Below are 25940 nucleotides of genomic sequence, written 5' to 3'. Positions count from 1 at the left end.
AAAAAACAAATGGATAGAAAATATAGATCAAAATTATAGTTTTATAATGTATATAGTCTTGTCATAGAAATATTTATTTATTTCAGGTTTATTTAACAGGGACAATGCACACTAATAATACATAATTAAATGTACAGTGTGCCAGAATTAGCCAGAAGGCTATTTTACATCGTAGTGTTGCTGATTACCCAGCATGCTTTGAGGACTACAGGTTTGAGTCGAATTACTTAAAGAGACTGTAAAGTTGTGTGAAATAAGTTTGCAGTTGTGTTCTTTGATAGTGAAAAGTTCAGTATTGGTTGTAATAGTGCATGTTGCTTGTTGTTTAGTCACATACTGTAAGTGTAAACTTTCTTCTTGACTTGAATAGTGTTGGCTGCCAGTTTTGTTTCATATTGTTGCTTACTTGTTGCTAATAGTGACATCTAGAAAAACTTGATTAGTATGAGATATTAGTGTCTTAATATGTTAATTAATTACTTTAAGGCTAACTGTACATGCTGGTCAAATTCAATATTTGTACCTCCCTTAATGTCCAGTAGTTACTCTTTCTTAGTAAATTTACTTAGTCTAAAATGTTAACATAGTAATACTTAATTAGCTGCCCTTCTAGCTTAGTGTTTGCTGCTTATTCTTTTTAACACACTAAGTAAAGTGTATACTAAGATTGTAAGTGAATAATAATGACTTATATTCTGTACTTCACACAAAGTTAGTGTATGGCTTCAGAAGGCTTTGAATATAGAGCATGAACTATAACACAATTTATCATTCTTTATTATGCACTTTTGAAGCTTTAAAGCAATTGAGTTTCCAGTATATTGTATTTAAACTTTATTTTTGTTTGTTTCACATAAGAAAGAACATCATACAGGTTTGGAACAACATCAGGGCGAGTAAATGCTTTTTTTTCTATTTTTTTTTTCCTTTGTAAATGATATACAGTGGCATGAAAAGGTTTTTGCCCCCTTCCTGTTTTTTGTTTTGTTTTGTTTTGTTTTTTTTGGCATATTTGTCACACTTAAAAGATTCAGATCATCAAACTAATTTTAATATTACACAAAGATAAGGCAAGTTAATAAAAAATGCAGTTTTTAAATGATGATCTGATGAGGGAAAAATCTGTCCAAACTGTCTGGCCCTAAGTGAAAAAGCAATTGCCCCCTAAATATATGAATGGACTGTTTAAGGTCATGCCACAGCATATAAATTGGATTTAAGCTCAGACATTGACTTGGCCACTCCAAAACCTTAATTTTGTTTTTCTTGAGCCATTCAGAGGTGGACTTGCTGGTGAGGTTTGTCCTACTGCATAACCCTAGCGCCCTTGAGCTTGAGGTCACAAACTGATGGCCAGGCATCCTCCTTCAGGATTTTCTGATAGAGTGCAGAATTCATGGTTCCATCAATTATGGCAAGTCATCCAGTTCCAGCCCCAGACCATCACATTACCACCACCATGTTTGACTGTTGGTATGATGTTCTTTTTATGAAATTCTGTGTTGGTTTTACGCCAGATGTAACTGGACACACACCTTCCAAAAAAGTGAAACTTTTGTCTCATCAGTCCACAGAATATTTGCCCAAAAGTCTTGGGGATAATCAAGATATTTTTTGGCAAATGTGAGACGAGCCTTTGTGTTCTTTTTGGTCGGCAGTGGCTTTTGCCTTGGAACTCTCCCATCGATGCCGTTTTTGCCCAGTCTCTTTCTTATTGTTGAATCATGAACACTGACCTTAATTGAGGCAAGTGAGGCCTGCAGTTCTTTAGATAATAATAATAATAAGTTTAATTTATATAGTGCTTTTCCAGAGCTCAAAGCACTTACAAATCAAAACATAAACGCAACAAAAACAAAAAACAATACAGTAACAAACATCATAGACAATCATAGTATCAGAAAACACATAGTCCAGAGTGAGAAATATATGACCAAGAGTCTATGCAGCAGGAGCAGTAGAGTCAAATGTAGCAACCAATAGTTCCTCATGGAGAAGCACACCAAGCAACCAGAGTCGCACTGCATCCCAAACGCCACAGAGTCCAAAGGAGTGCAAACTCTAGGACCCCAAGAGGCAAACGGGAACACTCGACGACTCGTCCATCACAAAGCCAGAGGAAGAGCAAAGCAGACCCCAAACGGCAAGTAGGAAAACCCAACAAAACAGTTCACTGTGTCGAAAAACACTCCCGTCGGCGACGCAGGCACTCCGCCCGCACCACCCTCACCACAAAGACCAGGTAGGCAGGGCGGCGGGTTCCAGTAGCCAGATGAAACACTATAACAAAGCATCATAGTGGGCACACCACTTCTGCGCACCAACGAGAATCAGAAAAATTAATTAAAATTATTATGAATTGATCAGATGTTGTTCTGGGTTTGTCCTGGATAAGTCGTCATTGCTCTCTTGGAGTAATTTTGGTAGGCCAGCCACACCTGGGAAGGTTCACCACTGTTCCAGGTTTTTTCCATTTGTGGATAATGGCTTTGACCGTAGTTCGCTGGAGTCCCAAAGCCTTAGAAATGGCTTTATGACCCTTTCCAGACTGATACGTGTCAACTATTTTGTTTCTCATTTGTTCTTGAATTTATTTATATCGTGGCATGATGTGTTGCTCTTTAAGCATGGTTCACTTTGTCAGACAGGTTCTATTTAAGTGATTTCTTGATTCAACAGGTCTGGCAGTAATCAGGTTTGGGTTTGGCTAGTGAAATTGAACTCAGCTTTCTAAAATCATGTAGTTCATCACAGTTCTTTCATGATTTAACAGGAGGGAGCAATACATTTTTCACATAGGGCCAGGTATGTTTGGACAGCTTTTTTCCCTTAATAAATGAAATCATCATTTAAAAAAAAAAACGCATTTTGTATTTACTTGCATTATATTTGTGTAATATTAAAATTAGTTTGATGATTTTAATATTTGAAGTCTGACAAATATGCAAAAATAATAAAAATAATAAAAAACAGGAAGGGAGCAAAAATCTTTTCACGGCACTGTATAAGTGTTGACCAGCATGCTAATTGTTTACCACATTTTGTGACAGAAATATAGCAGTTTAAGCATTTAAAATGCATTGTACAACAGCAGTTAATACGGAAAACAACTGCACCTCACCGATAGGCAGAAGGCATCCCCTCATGTTTTATCCTCTCTGGCCTTCACTCCCATGTGAACGTGGTATCTTCAATCCATCCAGGGGTGGAGAGAATATGCGTACACTAGCAGCAAGTGCCAACATCTGAGAACTTTTAATTTCGCTTTTATTGTATGGATGATCCTGCATACAAGGAGCAAACAAGGCCATAATGGAGCGGCCAGCACCTCGTTGTCTGCCTAAAACCAGAGAGAAAAAAACAATGTGAAATCTTCAAAAGAAGAAGGGGTTGATGAGCTCCCTAAAGAGGGCAAGGACTTGTGCTTTAAAAGAAAAAAGATTTCACCAGTGTGTGCAATTTTAATTGCGCTCCTATTGCTTGCCCCCAGCCCCCTTCTTTCTCCCACTCTCTCTCTCTTTCTCTCATTCCCTCGCTCTATCTGTCTGGCCTTCAAAGGGAGTCTCATTCACTCTATTTTAATTTCATAAAGTAACCCTGAGGACAAAAGCAGAGCCACTCATGTGCAAAACTTCTTTATTTCAGAATGACATTACAGTGTTATTGTGGAGTGTGACACCATGGAGAGTTACAGAGTCACTGAGAGACGACTTTGGCTTCTCCCTGTGTGTACAGTGCCCATCTACCTGCTGATAAATTCATAATGTACTCTGTAGTAAATGCTCAGATAAGGTAATGAAAATTAGTCAGACCTTATCCTTATTTTCACACTATCACCTCTTTAGAAAGTGGTGAAGGTGGCCTTGGTGGTTCATTGGGCCCTTGGCTCATATTTCTGAATGCTTTAGAACAACATCAGGCTGTGTGCCAAAACAGTGACCACAATTTTTGAAGAAAATGCTCTTGTTTCTGCAAGAATCAACTTGCCTGTCTCTCTTTTTTTGGAATTCCCCATCCTGTTTCCTCTCAGACGCTCCTTATGGGCTGGATGCCTTTTGCCAGCCTGTGTGTCTGTGTGAGAGCCGTGTAAGATGAGCGTGGCTCTGTGCTGTCCACCTTTCCCCACAGCGATGAGTTCTTTCTGACTGTAATTGTCGGGCTTTGTTCTGGCTCTCCTTTTTGTTGTGTTGCTGTAAAAGGGTATAAATGTAGAACAGCTAAAGAGGTCAAACCTGCAGTGAAAAGTGCAGCAATGGGAAACTTAAACCTGACCACAAAACAAAGATCTTTCCACTCTTTAAAATGGACTTGACAGGATTCTAAATGGTTTCGACAGTAATAATATATTGAATCAAGGCTTACGACCTCAGGTTGATATCATAATGACCAGTGAATTATATTTAGTTGATACAATTTAATTTTTATACAATTACATTTTGGATAAAAGAACCTGATACGTGATTTTTTTTTCTATGGAAACCAGAACATAGTAGTTTAGTTTAAAACGATAACCGCTTTAATTTGATAACCGTGTGTGTGTTGGACAAAATACTAATGATTGTAACATTATATATCATAAAGTAAAAGTGCAATTATACAGATCTATTCTCTAGGTACTTTTCTAATTTGATACATTTTCTATTGAAGTAGTAATGATTACATGCATAGTATAATCTGACACAGTTATGCTTAGCAAGCCTACATGTGGTCAAAGTTCATGTAAATGCCTTTAACTTTGTTTAGTAACTGGAAGTTCTTAGTGTTTAAACAAAACACAGTTGATTTTTGCCTGTTACCTTGATATTCCACCATTCTGGTGGCTGATTACAGTTTTTGACACTAAAACAAGACAAAAGCTTTTTTTAGTGGCACAAACAGTTTGCATTGTTGGGTTTTCATAATGAGCTGATTTATTTGTAGCAATTAGTGAATTGTTGTAAATGTAAAAAGACACATTGTTAGCATGAGCTGGTTTGTTCTTTATGCATTTATATATATTTTTTGTATTTGGCAGACACTTTTACTTTAAGTGACTACAAGTATATATTTAATCAGTTCATGCATTCCCTGGAAACCCATGACTTTGGATGCTAGCCTTTTGCTCTACCGTTTGAGCTACTTGAATGCAGCTTCCAGTAGGTTTGGTTGTCATAAGGTTGTCTAATATCAAAGATTATAACTTGTGCCAAATAGTCTTCCTTGTGTCATGCTCTCTGATGCTCTTTGAGAGCGTTGCTCTGAGCGCACACACAGAGGCCTCAGGCAAAAATCAATGCACATATGAGTTTTCAGCTGTTTTATGATATATAATGAGGGTTAGCATGTAGGGCACTTCACCGACAAAATATATTGGTGCTCGAGAACGATCACATCTGTCTACAGAAATAAGTAACAACTTAAAGGAGATCCAGACATTTGGCAGGGGAGGGTGTTAGCAGCAATGGGTTTTGGCAACGTACAAGCAACATTAGTGATGTTTCCAATAGATTCTCAAGGGGTTAAATTCTGCATCTTCCCAGCGTAACTGAATGGAGTAGTTTTACATTTGTTCAGTCAAAGGGGTATGTGTTGAGTGTTTTATAAATCCCAAGCTTGGCTGGCTCCCCACATAATTCTTATGTAATTTTCTCATTTTAAAGAAATGATGAATTCTCTCCAAAGAGTTTCATCAGTTTGTCAAATTCTTTTATTTAAAAAACTTGAAGGTTCTCATGTTTTGTATTCTCCCGGTCTCATACTGTTTCCCTGTGCTTGATGAGTGTGTGAGTGAGAAGCTGTGATGAGTGAGAAGCTTTCAAAGTTCAGTGGGGTTTTGCTGTTCAAAAGAGCAGGGCCATTGATCAGGCAGCTCTTAGGCCAAGGATAAAACCCTGACGGCAGGCAGGATTTGCAGCTAACACTTCAGTCTCTCTGGAGCACGAAGACACACACACACACACACACAACTCTCACCACAGCAATCACGATAGCCGAGTTATGTAAGTGTTAATGATTCTAGGGAGGCATGCATATTTCTTTCTCCAGACGTTCCAATCAGAGGCTAGAACACATGGTATCTCAATAATGTCACTAGCAAGCTCCTCTAAACTGACTTGGTTTGGGGTCAAGTCAGACCTCAGATTATCGGTGAATCTAACATTTTATAAACCTGAACCGCTTTAATTTAAATGCACCTAGAGGGACTTTTAAATAAGGTAGGATGGGAAACGCAGATGTGCTCTCTCTGGTGTATGAAATGAATGTGGACAGGCAAGCTATGAGGAAGTCATCACTCTGGTTTTCTAAGACTACAGAGAACTGAAAATAAAGCATATACAGGCCCATCATGGATTAGTCATTACGGGCTTAATTGGTTTGTGATTTAGCACCATGTTAAATTCCTCTGAGACGCACACTAATACAGTATGTATTTCATTAAGGATTTACAGCATCTTATTCAAATGTGTTTTGACAAGAGTTATATTTTAAAGAGACTCATCATCTCATTAAAAAAATGAATGGATAAATAAAAAGCATTGTCAGTGCATTCTTCAAGTGCCTTAAATATTTTTGAAATAAACTTTAAATAAGGTTAAACAATTTAATGAAATTTGTAGAATATTCTATATGTATAACATTTCATGTAATTGTTTCTGAGCTGATGTGCTTCAGTGTCCTTCAGTGTGAGTAGTGGGTGGGTTGTCGGTCCTATCGAGATGTCCTACATATTGATCGCAAAAGCGACTGATAAAGAAGGCGGAGAAACACACCCCCATTCTGTTCTTTTCCTTTTTTTTTCTTTTTTTTTTTTAAATAATCTGTCAATGAGACACCACAAACCTGTGGACCACATACTGAATGAAATTATTTTGGTGGTAATTTCAAGTATTTTCCAAACTCTGGATTGGTGAATTGTTCATTGAAATGTGGTTAAACACTCTTTATTTAACTTTCATATATATATATGTGTCTGTGTGTGTGTGTGTGTGTGTGTGTGTGTGCGTGCATGCGTGTTTTTTGTGTGTGTGTACTTTTGAAACGAATATCTTGTTTTTCAATTATAGTCTCTGATTATGTTCCTTTTACCTAATCAAACAAAACCCATTTTCATGTTTTTCTTTTTACCTAAAAAATGCATTAAATAATTTTTGTTTTAGTTTAATTGAAAATAAAATAAAAAGCAATGGCCATGAGAGCGAAGATTTGAGCATGAGAATGAGAACAACCAACTTTAGCCATAAACCTTGAAGAAATACGATTATTTGATCATTTGAAAATTGATCATTTGCATTATACATATTTATAAAAGGTCAGCATATTTTGTGTAATTTCTATTTAAAAGCTTGAAGTTCTTAACAGACTCACATTTTGATATTTTATTAGATACATTCTGAAGCACATAGAAATGTACATTTGTTAACTCTGATAATTAACCTCAGCATCTCTAATAGCATTGAGCCATTTTACCTCCATTGCCTGGCTGCTATTATCCACGCTGGCCACTCTCGAAACCACCCACTGTCACTTCTGTGTCCTCGCGTCGTTTCCAGACATCAGTGCTGGGAGTTGAACCTGTTCCATGAATAAGTGATGGGGCTGGGAAAAAAGTAAGCGAGCGAGTGCACAGGAGCCAGAGAAACAGAGAAAGAGAGAGAGGCTAGGCTCAAAGGGAAAGCAGACAGGATATCCGTCAGTGCTTGCTGCACTTCGTTGGGCATGAGAAGTGAGGAAGACGGGAATGGGACGGGGACACCTGCCTGTTCTCTGGCCAGTAGAGCATGTCTGTGCCAGTCAGCTCTCTCAAGATGAGTTCATCTCACCTTGGGCAGGGCTGCATCGTGGGGCCTGCAGGGGCAGCTGACAGCCCAGCCAAGTCCCACTGCTCAGGGACACGTCTGGCACACCCTGCCCGCTAACTGCCTGGCAAATGACTAAGAGAGTGTGTCATTCGCCTGAACCCGGAGTAAAGCTTCAATACGGTGCAATTTATTTCCTGCAGACACAATGCTTTTTTCATTTAATTATGCTGAAAAACGAAACTGAATCCCAAAATAGGATTAACACAAAATGTAGAAATGCACAAAATATAAAAAGGTCATCTAAAAGCAGTCATGGCCATTCTCAATAAAAAGTTTCTTAGATATTTTAATATCAATATTAATTAATATTATTATATACATTCATGTTTTTCACCAAATTTTGTGTCTAGTGTTTGTTTTTACTTCGAATCTTTAGTAACCATTCACACAATAAAGTAAGATTAGTTCATATTAGTTACTGCATTAACTAATAATGAGCAATATATTTGTTACAGTATTCATATTTTTTTTTTGTTAATGTTAGTTAATAAAAATGCAAATGTTCAGTGTTTGTTCATGCTAGCTTAGGTGCATTAACTAATATTATTTGATTTTAGTTTTAAGTTGACTTTTGATTTTAGTTATGTATTAGAAAATGTTGAAATTAACATTGACTGAGATAATAAATGCTTTAAAACTAGGGTAACACTTTTTTTTACAGTGCCCACAGGTACTGTACATACTATAGTAATAAAAATATATTATACATAATAACATGCACCTAACCCTACACCAACCTTAATCCTATAGTAAGTACATGTTGTTAATTAATATTACTCAGTTCTTATTTGTATATTTAAACTGTAACAAAGACACCTTAAAATAAAGATAAAGACTAACCAAAACTGTTTTTCATTGTTAACTATCGTATAGTTAACTAATGTTAACAAATGGAAACCTTTTGTAAAATGTTACTGACTCTTTAACAATAAAACTGCACAAATACAATAAACTGATTATAGAGTTCATTTAGCCAACAGTTAAAAAGACACTTATTCTTTTTTCAAAGAGTATGAGTGTGTGATTTACCTGTAACGGCCCTTCATATTTTGGCACATGATGTGTTTATGTGTTACGTTTGATTGTTCTGACTAGCAGACACTGAATGCAGAGAGTTGAGTAACGTCTGTTTCAGCCTTCTATACCCCAACATTGTTGGCAGGTCTTCACTGCATTCATTTGCACACAAACTCCCGCACACCAAGCCCAGGACACACACACAAGTTGCCCTCAACTCTGAGCGTCATGCACCGCACCTCCTTGCTTTGCCATGTCAAAATGAAAGACTAAACAAAGGCCCCAATTCCCCCGACTGCATTAATCATTCAAATGACGTATTGGCATTCTTCAGACTCGGCTGCCTTGCTTCCAAATTAACACCTCCAGGTTCAAGGGAATAGAAATTAACTGAATTATCTGGCAGGTGCAGATGTCCTACCATGGCCCCCCCACACACACGCACCCTCGCTGATTTAATATGCCCTAGGAATAGCTGTGATGCAGAAAAAGTGCTAATGGTCAAGAAATCATTTATGACATGTAACAGATAGGTTATGCTTTTCTTTTTTTTTTTTGCTTTTCTTTTTTTTTTGCTTTTTTTTTAACAGCTGGACTTTTTTTTACTTCATGTAGTTATTCAATGTAATTTATTTCTCTCACACACACACACACACATTTATACACACACACGTTCGCTGCTGACTTCACTCCTGTTAATTCCTGTCTTACAGCATCCGTTGGAGTACTTCCTGCTGAAAATGCCACTTCATTTAACAATTAATTATTTTAATGATAGGCCACTACTCAACAGTGCTTTTTATACTTGCGTAGGAGACAGACAGAGAGAAGGAGGGAGGGGAAAAAAAAGAAAGCATAGTCAGCTTGTATTGCGACGGGAGTTACAGTAATACAGCATGTGAAATATAGGTGAGAAGAAGGATGAATTACAGAAAAGTGAATGATGAAACAGCAACAACAGAGTGAAGCTTTTCAGTATGTCATACAAAATAATATCATTTATTTATTGGGGTTATTGAAGTGCATTCATTTGTCAAACTGCATTAGCATAATTTCCTCAACATTTCTCAACAACTTCTTTATCAGTCAGTTTTTGCAATGAATATGTAGGGCATGTCAACATTTCCATGTATCTTTTCTTTATTCATTATTTTCTTTTTGCAATATTGTTTTTAATTTGACAAATTTTAACTAATTTGAATCTGACAAACAGAAGCAATATTTTTTGTTTGTTTGTTTTTGCTTTTGTCAGATTAAAAATAAATAAAAAGTTTGGTGCAGAAAAGGGATTGATTTAAAGAGGCTACCCTCTGATACCTGAATCTGTATCAATAGTGACCTTTTTTATATGGACTGACTGGTTATCAGTTCAAATGTCAACTTTGAAAGCTCCATAATACATATCATAAACATAGTTCATAGGATTAATGCATTATTTTCCAAGACAGCTAGTGATACAATTATTCAATCTAAGATTAGTGTGATAATTAATCCACAAAAACCACTTTATATCTGTGGTGCAGTTTGCTTCACATTATAGCCGATATATCAAAACAACTAGAATCAATCGGGATTAATCGCATCCAAAATAAAAGTTTTTGCTTACATAATAAATGTGTGTGTACTGTGTATATTTATTATGTATATAGAAATAGACACACTTGCATGTATATATTTAGGAAAAAATATGTTGTTTATATATTAAATATATTATATATCAATTAAATTATATGAATATAAATATAGACATGTAAATACAGTAAATATTTTCTAAATATATACTGCATGTGTGTGTATTTATATATACAAAATAAATATACACAGTACACACACACATATTAGGTAAACAAAAACTTTTATTTTGGATGCGATTAATCACAATTAATCGCAATTAAACGTTTGACAGCGCTAATTAAAAACTATTATGAATTACAAAATATAGGGTTGAGGGTTGAAAGTTAACAATTGCATTATTATTGCACAATAGAATTCTAATATTCAATATAATATTTTTATTATGAAGCTAACCAATCTTCGATTGGACGCCTTCAAATGGTTCAAAATGCTGCAGCTAGGCTGCTGACTGGTAGTCGCAAATTTGATCGTATTTCTCCCATTTTAACTTCTCTGCACTGGCTACCAGTCAAACAGAGAATAGAATTTAAAATTTAAGTTTTTGTTTTTAAAGCATTACGCGGCCTTGCTCCAACTTATTTATCAGATCTTTTACGTTGTCATAATCCGTCCAGGGCACTTAGATCCGGCAACCTTGGAGTGCTTTCTGTTCATCGATCGAGGTTAAAACATTGTGCAGACCGTTCTTTTGCAATAGCGGGCCCTAAACTCTCCCGGTATCAATCGGAATGGCGTCATCACTCTCCTCTTTTACATCTAAACTTAAAACATATCTTCTGATTGTCGGTTTTTAATGTATTATTCTAATTTCATATATGCTGTTTTATAGATTGTTATAGATCCTGTTTTTTATTTGAGCTTACTGATTTGTACAGCACTTTGGTCAACATTGGGTTGTTTTTAAATGTGCTTTATAAATAAACAATGAAAATGAAATGAAATGAAATTATATATTCAACATAATATTTTTATTATGTTTTACATTACAAATGTGAATTACATATTTATATTCTATATTATAAATATTATATTATAATATTATATATATATTTGTATATATATATATATTAATAATAATAATAATAATGTCATAAATATTAATATTATAAATAAAATAAAATACTCATTTTATTTATTTATTTATGAAAAGTGGAATTGATGCATCCCTAGATCTACTGCACATTTAAAACAAGGAGCCAAAAACAACAGCAAAAATCTCAGGTAGAGTTATTTTAGGATGAGCGCTGCGATGGAACCAAGTTGGAATAGACAACTGAGAGGACAGGAGAGGCAGAGAGATAAAAGAATAGAAAAGAAAAGCAGAAGAATCATCTTCAAGAACATCTTCGCTTGGTGACTCCAGTGAGCTTTTACCTGAAGTGGGTCAGTGCTCTGTGCACTCCTCCGCTCTGATTGCACCCCTGCATGTGCCTATGTTACACGCTTCATTTTTGCCCCTCACTTGCCCCCGAGCATGTAAAGAGAGGTAAAACAGCTCTCGCTTTATGGCAGCTGTCTTTGCGTGGTAATACGAGAATGGAATAAACAGTATCTACAAGAACCGTTTCTCCCCATTTCCTTTTTTTTATCTTTTGTGAGATGCCTTTCTGAAATCATGTAAGCCTTTATGAAAAATGAATGCAAGTGGATTTTTTTTCCCCTATGTAAAGAGAAAATGATCTCCAAATCGCTTTTCTTCTCCTCCCCACCCGCACGTTGTGACAGCCATTACGAGAGAAGAATCTCTCCGAGTCTTTGGAAAAAAAGGTGCTGCCACTTTAAGGGAATTCTTGAGGCGATGCCAAGCCAGTGACTGCAACAGTCCCCTGGCATCACAAGATGCCTGCCCAGGGCTCTATTTGCATACCATATTCAGGGCATGGCTCTCCTTTTTTATTGTTTTTAATCAGTGCAGGATGTCAACAAAATAAATGAAGTTGCAAGTGGAAGTGAAATTTTTATCACGTCGGGGATGTGCATTTTCTTCCATTCATCACAGGCCATATTGAGAGAGTGAAATTTCAGAAAATGTGGTAATCAATGGAGGAGCTCCATATGGCGGGGATCAAAGGTGTCACAGAGTGTGTGGTTCTGCTTTATTGCCAGCCAGTACTGTTAATTGGACAACAAGATCAGAGGCAATATTAAAATCCAATTAAATTGATATGAACAGATTGCCAAGTGATGTACACTAATGTATAATTGAGTATCAAGCAAATGTGAGTCGGCCGTCTTGTGCTCTACCTCCTGAATAAATGATGGAGCCGTAGAGGACAGAAACAAGTTTGCGCATTAGCTCCACCACTCTGGGCTTTCATTTGTTCGTTTCTTTGCAGCTGATTTGCTTTTTTCTGCCTGGCACTCTTTAAGGCCTATCTTCTCTTTGAATGTCTTTTTTTGAGTCTGCATATACAGTTAACATGTCTGCACGTGGAATTTCATGTGCGCCGTTGTGATTTTTATGGTAGCCATGGGGTCAACTAGATATGTTTGTAGCATTTCAAACAACACCATTCCATCATAATGATTTTGACTTGAGTCCAATAAGTTGAGCTGTGGTTAATCTGGCGATACAAAGTGTGCTTTAAAACAGAAATAAAAAGGATGGGGAGGATGTTGTGACACCATTTAGCAGACCACTGAGACCGAATCAAGGTGACATTTCCTGATAAGGTAAACTTGGAAGACGGCCCAAAACAATCAAAGTTCATCAAAACCCAGTCATTTATTAATTGAATATTTTTAGGGCAACCTTAGGGCTTATAGCAGTCGTTCTAATACATGGCACAGGGGGACGATAAGAAGATTTACATACCTAATTATAATGACATTTCGGGGGCCCTGAGATGGTTGATTCATTTTAAATCACGTCTTTGTCGCTCTCCACCATTTTAAGGGGGGGGGGGGGGGGGGGGGGGGGGTTGTCCTGATGGGTAAAGCGAGGGGCTGAGGGTGGTAGTGATGATGGGCAGAGCTGCCGCTTCATTAGAGTTGATGGAGGTTTGGGAGGAGCGGAGTCTGTGGTGCGTGCCCGTCTCCGTGCCCACGGCCATGCCCACACAAAAGGCCCGCAGAGCAGGTGCTAACAAGGTCGCAGTGCCTCTGAGCCATCTGGGCCGAGCCTGGCGCATCGTTACCACACCTCTCTTTGTGCGGGGAGCCGTCTGCAGCCACCTCCACCAGCGCTCAAAAGAAATCAAAAGACGCTTGCTTTCTTTAGAGAATTGTGTGTTTAACTTGAGCTAAACAAAAGGAGCTCTAATTGGTTTGGAACAATCTGTCGCTCCTTTGCAAGGAGCAGTTGGCATGTGCCGAACTCATATACTTCTCTCTTTTTTTAATTATAATCATTATTGCTTGCAGTGAACTGCATTTATTCACACGGTGTGGCTAACAGTCCATCTGTAAGAAGCTGCGAGTGCAAACATCCAGGAGTCGTCCCCAACTGCTGCTGGTTAGTTGTCGTTATTCTTTGTGTAATTTTAGTACGGAGAGCCAAAGGTCCAAATCTGGGTAAATCTGGATTTCCTTTTCTTTTTTTTCTCCGAAACATCTGGAGGAAATTGGCTTTTCATGATCACGAACTGCCTTCAAATATTGCCTTAAATCTGGCCTAAGAATACGAAGGCCTGCCCATTGCACTAATCACAAATTACAAACCCAGAGGCTGGACACATACCAAAATTTGTGAGGAGGTTGGGGTGGGGGAAACACCACCGCTGGAGACTAGATTGTAATTTACGATTAGCTTGGACATGACACTATGTGCTCAGTGGTGAATAGCTGGAGAGATCATTTTTCACATCGGTTTCGATTATTACTCTAAAGATGTGCAGACAATGGTTTGCAAGTATATGCTGTGACACGGTCAGAGCGGTATGAATCTGATCTTTCTCCTACGATGCCATTAGCGTTGCAGGAGGAATCCTGTACTTCCTTAGTTTTCTTCTATTTTACTGTTTCACTGTGGTCTGTTTCTGAAAGCCTTTTGGCTGTCATTATGTGGTTACCTGTTTGGCTTTTCTGCCATTCCTCATTTGATTAAACCAATTGACGTTTTCAAATGAAGGTGTATAAATGGGGAATAATCAGCTGGCTAAAACTATAGCCTATTAAGGCACGTAACCACAGCTGGACCTTCTGACTTGATTTGCATTCCAAAATCATTTCAAAGGCAACAGCAACAGCACAAACTGTAATCTTTCTGTTTATTTAAAAGATTTGAGGGTTCTGTTTTGTGGTCAACCATGTGGCATTCGAACAAACATGAAAGGGAAGGTTCCTTCATAAAGAAACGGCAGTCTTATTACTAAAGGACCCACACACACGCAAGCGGGTGCACACACAGGCCTGCACTTATTCTCATTTACTGGACTACTTTAGCAGAGCTGGAGAGCTATAAACATTGATTAAAAATTCATTCCACATCCAGCTATTTTAGAGATGTCCAGTTATATTGTATTAGTGAAGCTAGTTTCCATTCAAATTATGAATTTAATTATTTTTTTATTTTATTTTTTATTTATTTTTTTAATGAAAATATTTGGCATTTCAGAATGACCAGAGTGCAGAATTACCTTTTTGATAAGCATCTAGAAATGTATGTGGTGTATGTTTTCACAGTATTCATGCTGTGTTCTAATTCTAATAATGTCTTCTCACTAAATTAAAAAATGGGGGGGAAATTTGTTTCCATTTAGTGTGAATTTTCATAAAAATGTTCGAATAGAAATACTTTAAAATAAAGTTAAATTCCTTAACATTAGGTTTTATATGTATTATGAACTAAAAATGAAGAAAATATTTTTTTACAGCATTTATTACTTTATTTAATCCATGTTTGTTCATTTTAAATTAATGTTTAGTTTACTTTAAAATGTGTATATAAATGAATATTTTAATTAAAATGTGAGATGATATGAAATTTATCAAATTAATATTAATAATATTATTAATTAATCTTAATATTTATTTATATATATTTCTTTTTTATATTTGTATATAACTTTTTTTTTTTAATATAGCCTACTTGTTTACTTTACTTTTACACTTTTCAGGAAGGCTAAGATCCAGAAAACATCCAAGCTCTTTCTGAAGGATTTCCTTGATTTTCCTAATTAAATCCTTGGGCCCTAATCTAGTATATACACTAATCTAGTGCACACATAAAGGCAGTAATCCATAGTGTAGAAAGCTGCCTATCTACAGTAATATACAGAATGCTGGTCTGTGGTTAGACAACATCTGTAAAAAGACTGGAATATTCCTCGTTTGCTGCTCATTATTGAGCGATCTATCCTAGTTCATCTGCTGCGATCTCTGACTTGATAAGAGATAACAGCTTTATTGTGACTATACTATAGACTCTTCCCAATTAGTTTTTAAGAACAGAGATGTCTTACAACAGTCATAAAGGATATTAAAATGCTGTCAAAATTCTCCTCATGCACCGCTCACCACAAAATCCCTTGTATATCTCAGCACAATAGATGACATTTAGGCAGAAGGGAAAAAAAGGGCTGAACTGGGCCTTTCTTGTGGGAAATCCTGCTACTGGCCTGAAATAACAGCATTATCTTGAGAAAATCCCAGATTAAGCAGACAGGTAGGAGCATGGCCACGCTCCGGGAAGCGCACAGGGTGGAAATCGGGCAGGATGGGGAGGGGGCGCAGAGAGAGAGCACCACGGGGGGCTAATGCTCCCATCCCAGGCCACAGCTGATCCCCACCTTGACTGACAGGGTGCTGTGCATGGGCCTGCATACAACACAGTCCACGGAGACAGACACGGCACAGCATGGCACCTCCCCGCACAATCCTTCCCAGACTCCTCTGTGCATTGACAACCATGTGCAGCACAACTGCAAAGCTCCACACTTGTAATCATACACAAACCTGCAGTTACACTAACTGCAGATACAGAACTCATCATTATTTAGTTATGTATAAAGCATTGCCACATGCTTATATTCGCAGGAGAAATCAGCCACAACAGAAATCAACAAAGGATTCAAGGATTGATAAGGCTGCACCCTTAATTTAGCAACAACACTAAAATATGTAAAATGCATGTTATGAATTCACACATATGCATCATAAAAAAACATGATCATAAAAAGTTGAAGTTACAAGCTATGAAGTCTAGGAGGTGGCAGTGTTTCAGAGATTATAGAGTCTTTAGATATTTTCAGTCTTAAAATTATCCATTTAAAATGTACATTATTGTTTAAATCATTGGTTCTCATTCTTTTTGACACTCCCTATATAACATAATATTAAAATAATATTTTTTTAACGATTTATTATTACCAGAATGTCAACATAGGTCACACTTTATTTTAAGGTCCAATTCTTGCTATTAACAAGTCAATAACTGCATTGTTTGCCTTAATAAACTCTTAATTTGCTGCTTATTAATAGTTAGTAAAGTAGTTGTTAAGTTTAGATATTGGTTATAATTAGAGATGTAGAATATGGTCGTGCAGAATATGTTCTTTATAAGTACTATTAAAACAGCCAATATGTTAATAATGGGCATGCTAATAAGCAACTAGTTAATAGTGAGAATTCGTCCCTATACTAAAGTGTTACCAGTAAATTAATTAACTATAATTAATTCTCATTTTGTGATTCCAGAAGTGTGTGTATATTAAAATATATTATTATTATTATTATTAAATAATTATTTAAATAATTTTAAGTCATCCTTTGCCCCTCCTATGGGCCTCGGTCCCCAACTAGTTTAAATTATTATTGTGTGAATTTGTTTGAATCTGGTGAATTTATTTGTTGGTCATAAATGTAGATTTAAATGTGACTATACATTTAAAATGCAACATTTTTACATTATACATATATCATAATGAACCACAAAACATTGCATGTCCCACCTCCAGGTGTGGGAGTGTTTTGGGGAGGGCCAGAAGACATGGCATGCAGTGGGGATTGACTAAAATCTGAATCGTTTTGTTGCCAAGTTAGAACATGAAAGTTCAGTGAGCTTCAGTCTTGTAGTGTGCACTTGCCATAATACAAAAAAAACCAGCTCTGAATCCATGTTACAGGATGGATACAAGGATGTAAACATATACTGACATGGTCTATATATAGTTCCTCTATGTATTCATTAAACAATGTGTCAACTGACCAAGAAAAAAATAATAAAGCCCAAACAAACTGGCAGGCATTTAGCATTGATGATGCAACCAAATAACTAGCCTATTCTCGACCCTTGATGACCTTGACAAACCCTGGGAATGCTTTTAAAAGTGGAGGCATGCAATATATATATTTTTTTTTTCTCTCATTCTTCTTCCTGAGCCTCCCACTGAGGGAACGTTACACGCTTTCAGTCAGCCCATCCTGAACATCCTTTGCTAATGATGGCCCACTATTACTCGCCAATGACCTTACACTCAAACACAGTTCGATTTACACTCTTCTCTGAAATTTACAGAAAGGATGGGTAACCTGAAGAATAATTGGATAAGCAAGGCCAATTAAATGGCAAAAAAAAAACAAAATGTGCTGATGGTGCCAAAAAGAGACTAGAAGAGAGCGTTTTCTGTGCTCGATTGCCCTCGCTCCTGAAAAGACGCAGGGCAGGGTGCATGTTTGGGCAAGAGAGAGGGAAGAAGGACTTGAAAAGGTTTGACTGCTTAGCCTAGTCCTTCAGCAGGACCCCAAGCGCAGTAACCTTATATCAAAGACAGAGTGTCAAACAGGGTAGGGAACTACATTAATTATTAAAGCACTTTTGGTAACAAGCTGCACGTCGGTGGATGCCTATTGTAAGGACGACTTCCTCCTGTTTCCAATTATCTACTTTTAACAGTCCCATAGCGCTGTGCGTTTCCCCGAAGCCCACGGACGGGTCTGACTGCTCCATGGCCAAGTGAGTGAGAGGTGTGTGCTAAACCGTATAAAACGCTAACTGCTAACATAAGGCGAACTCACTATCCGTGTATCCACAGAGGAACAGACTCCGAGAGGAACCGGTTCATCCCAGCTTTCAGCCGTAGAGTCAGATACAATTATAATTGTTCACTTCAGGAACGCAGTACATGATCTCATTCAGAGAGCTGGTGGTTGACTCCACACATAGCAGAAATCACAACCTGCGCTGAAGGTCTTATAGGAAGGCATCTCAGGCACTCCGACAATTTATTCATTATCTGCCAGACTCGACAGCAGTCTGCCAGTCAGATTTCTCTTATCAACTGTCTTTCGGTTTTTAGCATTTTCCACATTATTTGGTGTCTGTGTAATGCAGTTCAGGGTACAGTCGAAACATTCTAAAGGTGTTTGTATTCCATCAAGTATTTTTGTTTGCTTTTACCAGTATGTGTGTGTGTATATATATATATATATATATATATATATATATATATATATAGATAGTATACACTACACGTATTCATACCGAACCGGTTCGGTGCAGTACTTTCAGTTCGGTAGCATGTGTACCAAACATTACAGTATTTTTATTTATTTTATTTTTTTCTTCAGGAAATTCAAATAATAAATGCCATTTGGTGTGGCATGACAGATCGCTGTATAAACGCCTTGGAGAGCCACTTCTGGGATGGTTCAGAAATGTGCTGATATAAACCCAACACAAGCATTGACTCGAGGAGCCACGATCAGCTCTGGTTCCCGTGTCTGAGCCGTGATGCACCGCAAACGCATGCAGAGCGGAGTGCGCGATCATTCTTTCCTCTGTACTACTAGTTTTAATGCGAATAAACATGACTGAACATCTTATGCCTCATGTAATTGCTCAATCAGTGTTTCAACTGCAGAAGGACATCAACACAACAGCGTGGGAATAAAATGTCACGTATAGCATTTCATTTACCTCAGCAAGTCATCAGTGTCCACAGCTCATTAGTTCACTAGAGAAATCTGTTATTAAACATGCTGACAGCCAGTGTGTTATTGAATATATTTTAACAAATAGCCTAGAAATGACATTATTTACAAGTTTATTTAAAAACTGCATTATGTGTAATTTACATGTTTACATACAATTTTTTGTTGATAAAATTTTTGAAGGAGTGTTGATGAGCTATTTAAAAATAAATAGTAATTAAATTTAAGTTTGGATTAAGTTGTTAGGCCTAATTGTAACCTTATAATGTAAAAGGGCTCCCTGTAGTTTTAAGCATAAGCTGAGGTAGATTTTTATCACTAAGAAAATTTTAACTAGAACCAGTGGCGGACTGGCCATCTGGAGCACCGGGAGTGTTCCCGGTGGGCCGCTGTACAATGTGGGCCGGCTCTTTGTGTAATATATATAAAAAAAATGGATTAGTAGTAAATGTACATATATCCTTCCATCGGCCCAGACGAATGGCCCGCGCAGCCCACTTTATTCAAAAATTAAATTTAATGTCAAAATGTTTGAAATAGCCCATAAAAGTGTAGAAGGCGGGATTTACTGTTCACAGACTCTGAGCTGTGCACGACTTGAATGCAAGCTGAGGTAAGATGTAAGCAGCTAAACACGACAGACATTAATTTTCAGGAATGCAAACTACTACTGGCCTTTTCAAATTTCGTTATTCGAATCGTCATAATGTAGGCTACATAATGCAGTTTTCAGCAGACATAAGTGTTAATGTAAATCTGCTTTCTTCCGTGATTTCACATGTTAAAAATCTATAAAAATCATTCTAAATCTTACTCTAGAACAATGTAAATCTGAAGACTTTTGCTTTCGAGTGCTGTGCATAGGAACGTGATTTATATTATAGACCTAATAAAAATATAATTTGCTTATTAATTCACATGCATTAGTCTGTTTTATATACACACTAAAAGTTTGAAATAATGAAGGCTTTTTATTTATTTCTTTGAAAGAAGATTGAATTTATTTGATCAAAAATACAGTAAAACAATAGCCTAATATTATGAAATATTACACTTAAAATAGTGGTTTTCTATTTTCTACCCAAGACTGAATGGTATCACATTTTCCACAAAAATATGAAGCAGCACAACAGTTTTCAATATTGATAATAATCAGAAATGTTTCTTGAGCAGCAAATCAGCATATTAGAATGATTTCTGAAGGATCGTGTGACACTGAAAACTGGAGAAATGATGCTGAAAATTCAGCTTTGATCACAGAAATACATTATATTTTACTATATATTCGCATAGAAGACACCTATTTTAAATTGTAACATTATATATTTCACAGTACTGTTTACTGTATTTTTCATCATCAAAATAATTTGTATACTCTTTTCCACAATTGGAGCTATATTCCTTAAAATGATAGACGTCAAGCTCCTGCAAAAGGGCAAATACTGTATATGATGACCAATAGAAAGGACCCATAAAAACAGTCAACATTCTGCACTATTCAAGTCTTCTAGACATTACCGGAGCATCGTGTCATATGGACTGATAATATTGGCATTTAACTTTAGTGATATTAAACTTTGTGGTGTGGTGTGTTGCGGACCGAGTTTGGTGGGCCGCTCTGTGCCAAAAAGTCCAGGGCCACTTTTTGGCCCCAGTCCACCCCTGACTATAACTGAATGTATTTTATTCCCCCTGCTGTACCGAACCGTGACGTTAAAACTGAGGTATGTACCGAACCGTCATATTTGTGTACCGTTACACCACTAATATATATATATACATATAAATTATTTAAAAAATTATATATATATATATATATATATATATATATATATATATATATATATATATATATATATATGAGTAAAGAATATTTTCAGCAAAATACAAACGACTATGAAAAAAACTATAAAATATCTGTAAAACAATTCTAAAAAATTATATATATATATATATATATATATATATATATATATATAAAACATTTTTTACAGATATTTTATCTATTTTGTTCATAGTTTTTTGTATTTTGCTGAAAATATTCTTTACTCTTATTCACTGTTTCATAATATTGATTAATTGATGTAAATTTTACTAAAATGACAACTAATTTTGGCAGGAGAAAATAACATTTTTGTTGACATTATAGTGCAAAATTAAGCAAATACATAAAATGGTCTTTCTAGATTTCCATTGTTAATGTTACTGTTATTTTTTCTTTGAAATTATCACAATAATTTAACTATCCTCATTTTGTATTTGAGCTTTTGAACATTTTCCATCTGAGCTTGGTTGTTATTGACAAACACTGGTTGCAATTATAAATTATGCATTTATTTGCAGACCTCAAATATAAAATTCAGCATTTTATTTCATAATCTTACAGACTGCAGCATCCCACATGGGACATGACTGAGTAAATGGCTTTGCATTACGCAGGCAGTAAAGTTAAACATCCACACCATTGTGTCAGGTGCACTTTTAAACACACTTTGCTCAGCAGGGCTCCACTAAAACTCCATCCACTCTCCATCAGTGAGTAGCCACTGATTAGCGTGTGATTTGTTTACACTGACTGATGGCCTTTCACCCTGAACTGTCATTTTATACGTCCACAACCTTGTGCCAATGAGCCATTTAACACCCTCCAATAAGACCACCAGCCAGCAGTCACCCCACCCTGAAAGAATCATGTTTATTGGGCTCAATAAAACTCTTTGTTCCTCAGGCAAGAGCAGATAACAGGCAGGCAATAGCTCAGAGTACTAAATATTGCCGTTATGATAACGGAGATTGATCTGTGTATGATTGCACCGCACAAAAGTAATGCAATTTGAAGACTCACTCAGAGGTCATTATCCCTTATATTGCAGTGATGAGAACTTCAGGAAGCTTTGCATCTCTCCCGCTGCCTGAACTTGGTGATTCTATCAAATATTGTGTTGAGCATCTTCCAGTATTTCTGCTTACTCCTCTCATGTTTAATTAATTTGTATAATTAAAATATTAATAATTGAAATTAGAATTAATATTCGACAGCAATAATGTAGCCTTTGGTACAGGAACATGCTCGTGATTGATAAAGATAATTCTATGATTATTCATTATTTTGGTCATTTTAAGTGCTGGATTGATGTTGTGCAACAAAGATTAAGTTCATTTCATGGCTCCTTTTAAGAAGACCCAACTTTTAATGGGCCAAATTTCAGCAACATGAAACGTTTTGCATATTTTCTCGAGTTTCATTTTTAATGGAGCTTTTAAGAACTTCATTAATTACCAAGGAATGTGAGCGCAAGTATGCATTTGATCTGTTTTTTCACTATTATTTTTATTTTGGTGAAAAGAGCAGAACCACGCAAATCCCATTGTTGTTGGTGAAAATAAAAACAAGTAAAACTGGCCTGTGTAGTACATAGTCAGGCTGGAGTCCTTTCAAGCACAGTTGTTTCAATTATCTTCAAAGCAGAGTAGAGCAGAAAGCTTTGTTTTTTGCACACCAATACGCTGGCTTGAACCTGACCCTGTTTCTTCAAGCTTGTTGAGGATTACATGTTCCTTTAGTACTGTTTGATAGTTAGAGCACTTTTTTCTCATTTATAATTCATTTTCTCCTAATTTATTATTCATTTGATCTAAAATTTCATTAATTTTCTAAAATGTTCCAATTGGGTTTTTCTAGCTCAGGCAAGAATTTCTTTGTCTCTTTTTATAGATGGTTATTATTCTTTAATGTCTCGTGTTGTAGAGGTTATCGTCTTCTAGGGGCAAACAGCATTTTTAAAAGTTTTAATCAGCCTTTAATGAAAAGGGTCAGTGCCAGATTGGTGTCTCTGCCTCTGTCTCTCTGGATTTTAGTTTTTTTTTTTTTTTGTCCTTGGTTCTTTCACAATTGTTCAGTTACTTTCTTTTCATGGTAGTTGCTCTCTCTTTCTCTGAAATGAAACGTTGCACTAATTACAAACTGCAGCACATGGCTGGTCAAACTGGACCGGGAGTCCCAGTATAAGAAACTGATACATGTATTATATGCTCATTTAGGCGGCGATATGCTGTATGAAGTTGTGCAAGTCTATAGCTCATTATAATGTTCCACATATACTCTTCTCTAGAGACTTTCTTATAATGTTAATGCCTTCTCACTCACTTCTGATATTTTTTGCACTAGGCTGGCAATACTTCTCTTCACCTACCCCACTTATAATTCACATTTTTCATTTTAATAACTAATATTACAGCATTGACTTCAACTTCAGCCTTGGGCTTAATGTATTTTTGAAGAACACTTTAATCCCTGACACAATTAATCCTGTACAGTCATGGCTGGTCATTTCAGACTGGACTAAAACATCTAAAATTACTACCACACTGAAAGAGGTTATACATGATTTTGAGGGCTGAATTTGGAATGTTTTTGGAAAACCCAGCCATTATTATTTTATTCAGTCTGTGCATGTGGATGCTATAGTATAAGGTCAAGAGAGAACGACCGACTCACCTCAGGCCTGCATACAGCAGAATACTAGACTGTATCCCTGAAGACTACTGACAGCAGAGCAGGTAGGCTAGAAGTAAGGACTCATGTAGGCTACATAGATTTGTGCTGTGCATTGTATTCTGTGTATAGGGTTTTATGTGCCCTATATGAATATGTCTGCTAGTGCATTCATTCATACCTTTGTCCTTCATATATTCTGTGCGTCTACAAGCCCCAAATGTCAGTAGTATTATCAGGTGCCTGTTTTGGTCAAATTTGCATCTGGCAGCACCAGTGTTGGCCCATTTCTAAAGAGCAGAGGTTCAGAGCAGTCACAGCTTAGCATTCATATTGATAAGGGTGTACTCAAAGGAGGGCTAAGAAATGCATTTGCCATGTCAAAGCTGGACAAATTCCCTGCTGCCTGCCATGAGCTTGTGCTCCTCTGAGGTTCAAAGAGAAGATGACAAAGAGGAAGATTGTCAGATGCAATGACTGAGAATAAGACCAGTGCAGATAGAGGGAGCTGGAACAGGCGCAGAGCTGTAATTATGACCGGGGTGACCATAGTCTCAGCCACAGACAGATCGACCGACCGCCCACTGTCTGTTCACGGATTGTCTGATGCATATTGCACAAAAAACTGGAAACCTTTGCGACTGTTTTGCTCTTGTATATTCTACTCTATCTGAATCAGCACAACTACTGTGTGTGTAAAGCAACACATGGGTTTTATCAGTTAGCCTGAAACAAAGTTGTGTACTAGCACTGCTACAAGTGTAGCAAGTTAACTAGAAATCCACATGCAGAACTGTAGGCCTATATTCTTATATAACTTCAGAATGACTGCACCACAACAAAAGAAAAAATACTTTACCTGAGTTGTGAATGTGATCATGCAGCTTACATTGAATTCAATAAGATAAAAAGCAAAATAGTGAAAAGAAATCACATCTTGCTATTGACTTTCTATTGGGTTGACCAGTGACTCAATTTATTTAAAGCCTTTATGTATAATGTATATTTATTTTCATAAATAAGTTTAACCAAAGTTAAAATGCATTATAATATATGAAGGTTTGTTTATTGTGTTTTAATGCATTATACTTTCTAAAGGTGTAACAATAAATAGAAAGTATTTTAATGTATTATAACTGAGGTCACAATTATTCATGGGATCATAAAATGCATTATAAGGTACATTACAAGGCATAATTAATGCATTATATATAAAGGCTTTAGGTAAAGTGCTAATACTGGTTCTTTAAATTTAATGAATTCTTTTAATGAATCATTTACAAAGTCTTATAAACTTTTTATAAAGGGTTTGAACCATTCTAATGAATCCTTTACTGAATGAACTGAATAAATTTTACTGGAAGTTATAATTAGTGATGTCCATTTCAAAATGAAGCAAGTTTTGTGAAAGTTGAATCTGTATTACTGACTGGTTGATGAAAACTTAATTACTCAGGAATTATTCAATAATATTTTATAGTTTATATCAAGTAAATAAATCGCACCTTATGAGCCTTTGTGTGTGTGTATGTGCGTGCGTGGTTGTGTGTGTGTATTTCTCATTTTATATATATATACATATACATTTTCAAAAACTTACACAGATTCATGAATTGCATGTTTTAATCATTCATTCCTTCACCTAATAAAAAAAACGTATACACGTAAATGTATGTTTTATTTAATGTAACTTAATGTAATGTTAATGTATCTTGCTACTGACCAAAATAATAAAGAATATTGTGGTATAATTTTTTATTATGTCTATATTATGATTTAAATGATCAACCAAACGATAAAGAATATTGTGACGTTTATTTTGTTGTTGTTGTTGTTTTGTTTTGGTTTTTTTTTGTTTTTTGCAGACAAAAGCAGACAATGCTTTATTGATAATTACTTTACATTTGCATTTATCCCACTCTTTTATCCAAGGTGACTTAAAGGAGAAAAAAAGCTTGACCAATTGTGCTACCATACCAAAACCTTGACAGGCTACTTTGACAGACACAGCTAAATTCTTTAGTTGATGAATACACAATTGTATCTTTCACAAAGCATAAATATATTATACTGTGACTGGGTTT

Source organism: Barbus barbus (genome assembly GCF_936440315.1).
Source record: "Barbus barbus genome assembly, chromosome: 16".
Taxonomy (NCBI): Eukaryota; Metazoa; Chordata; class Actinopteri; order Cypriniformes; family Cyprinidae; genus Barbus; species Barbus barbus.
Note: the sequence above shows the minus strand (reverse complement) of the source record.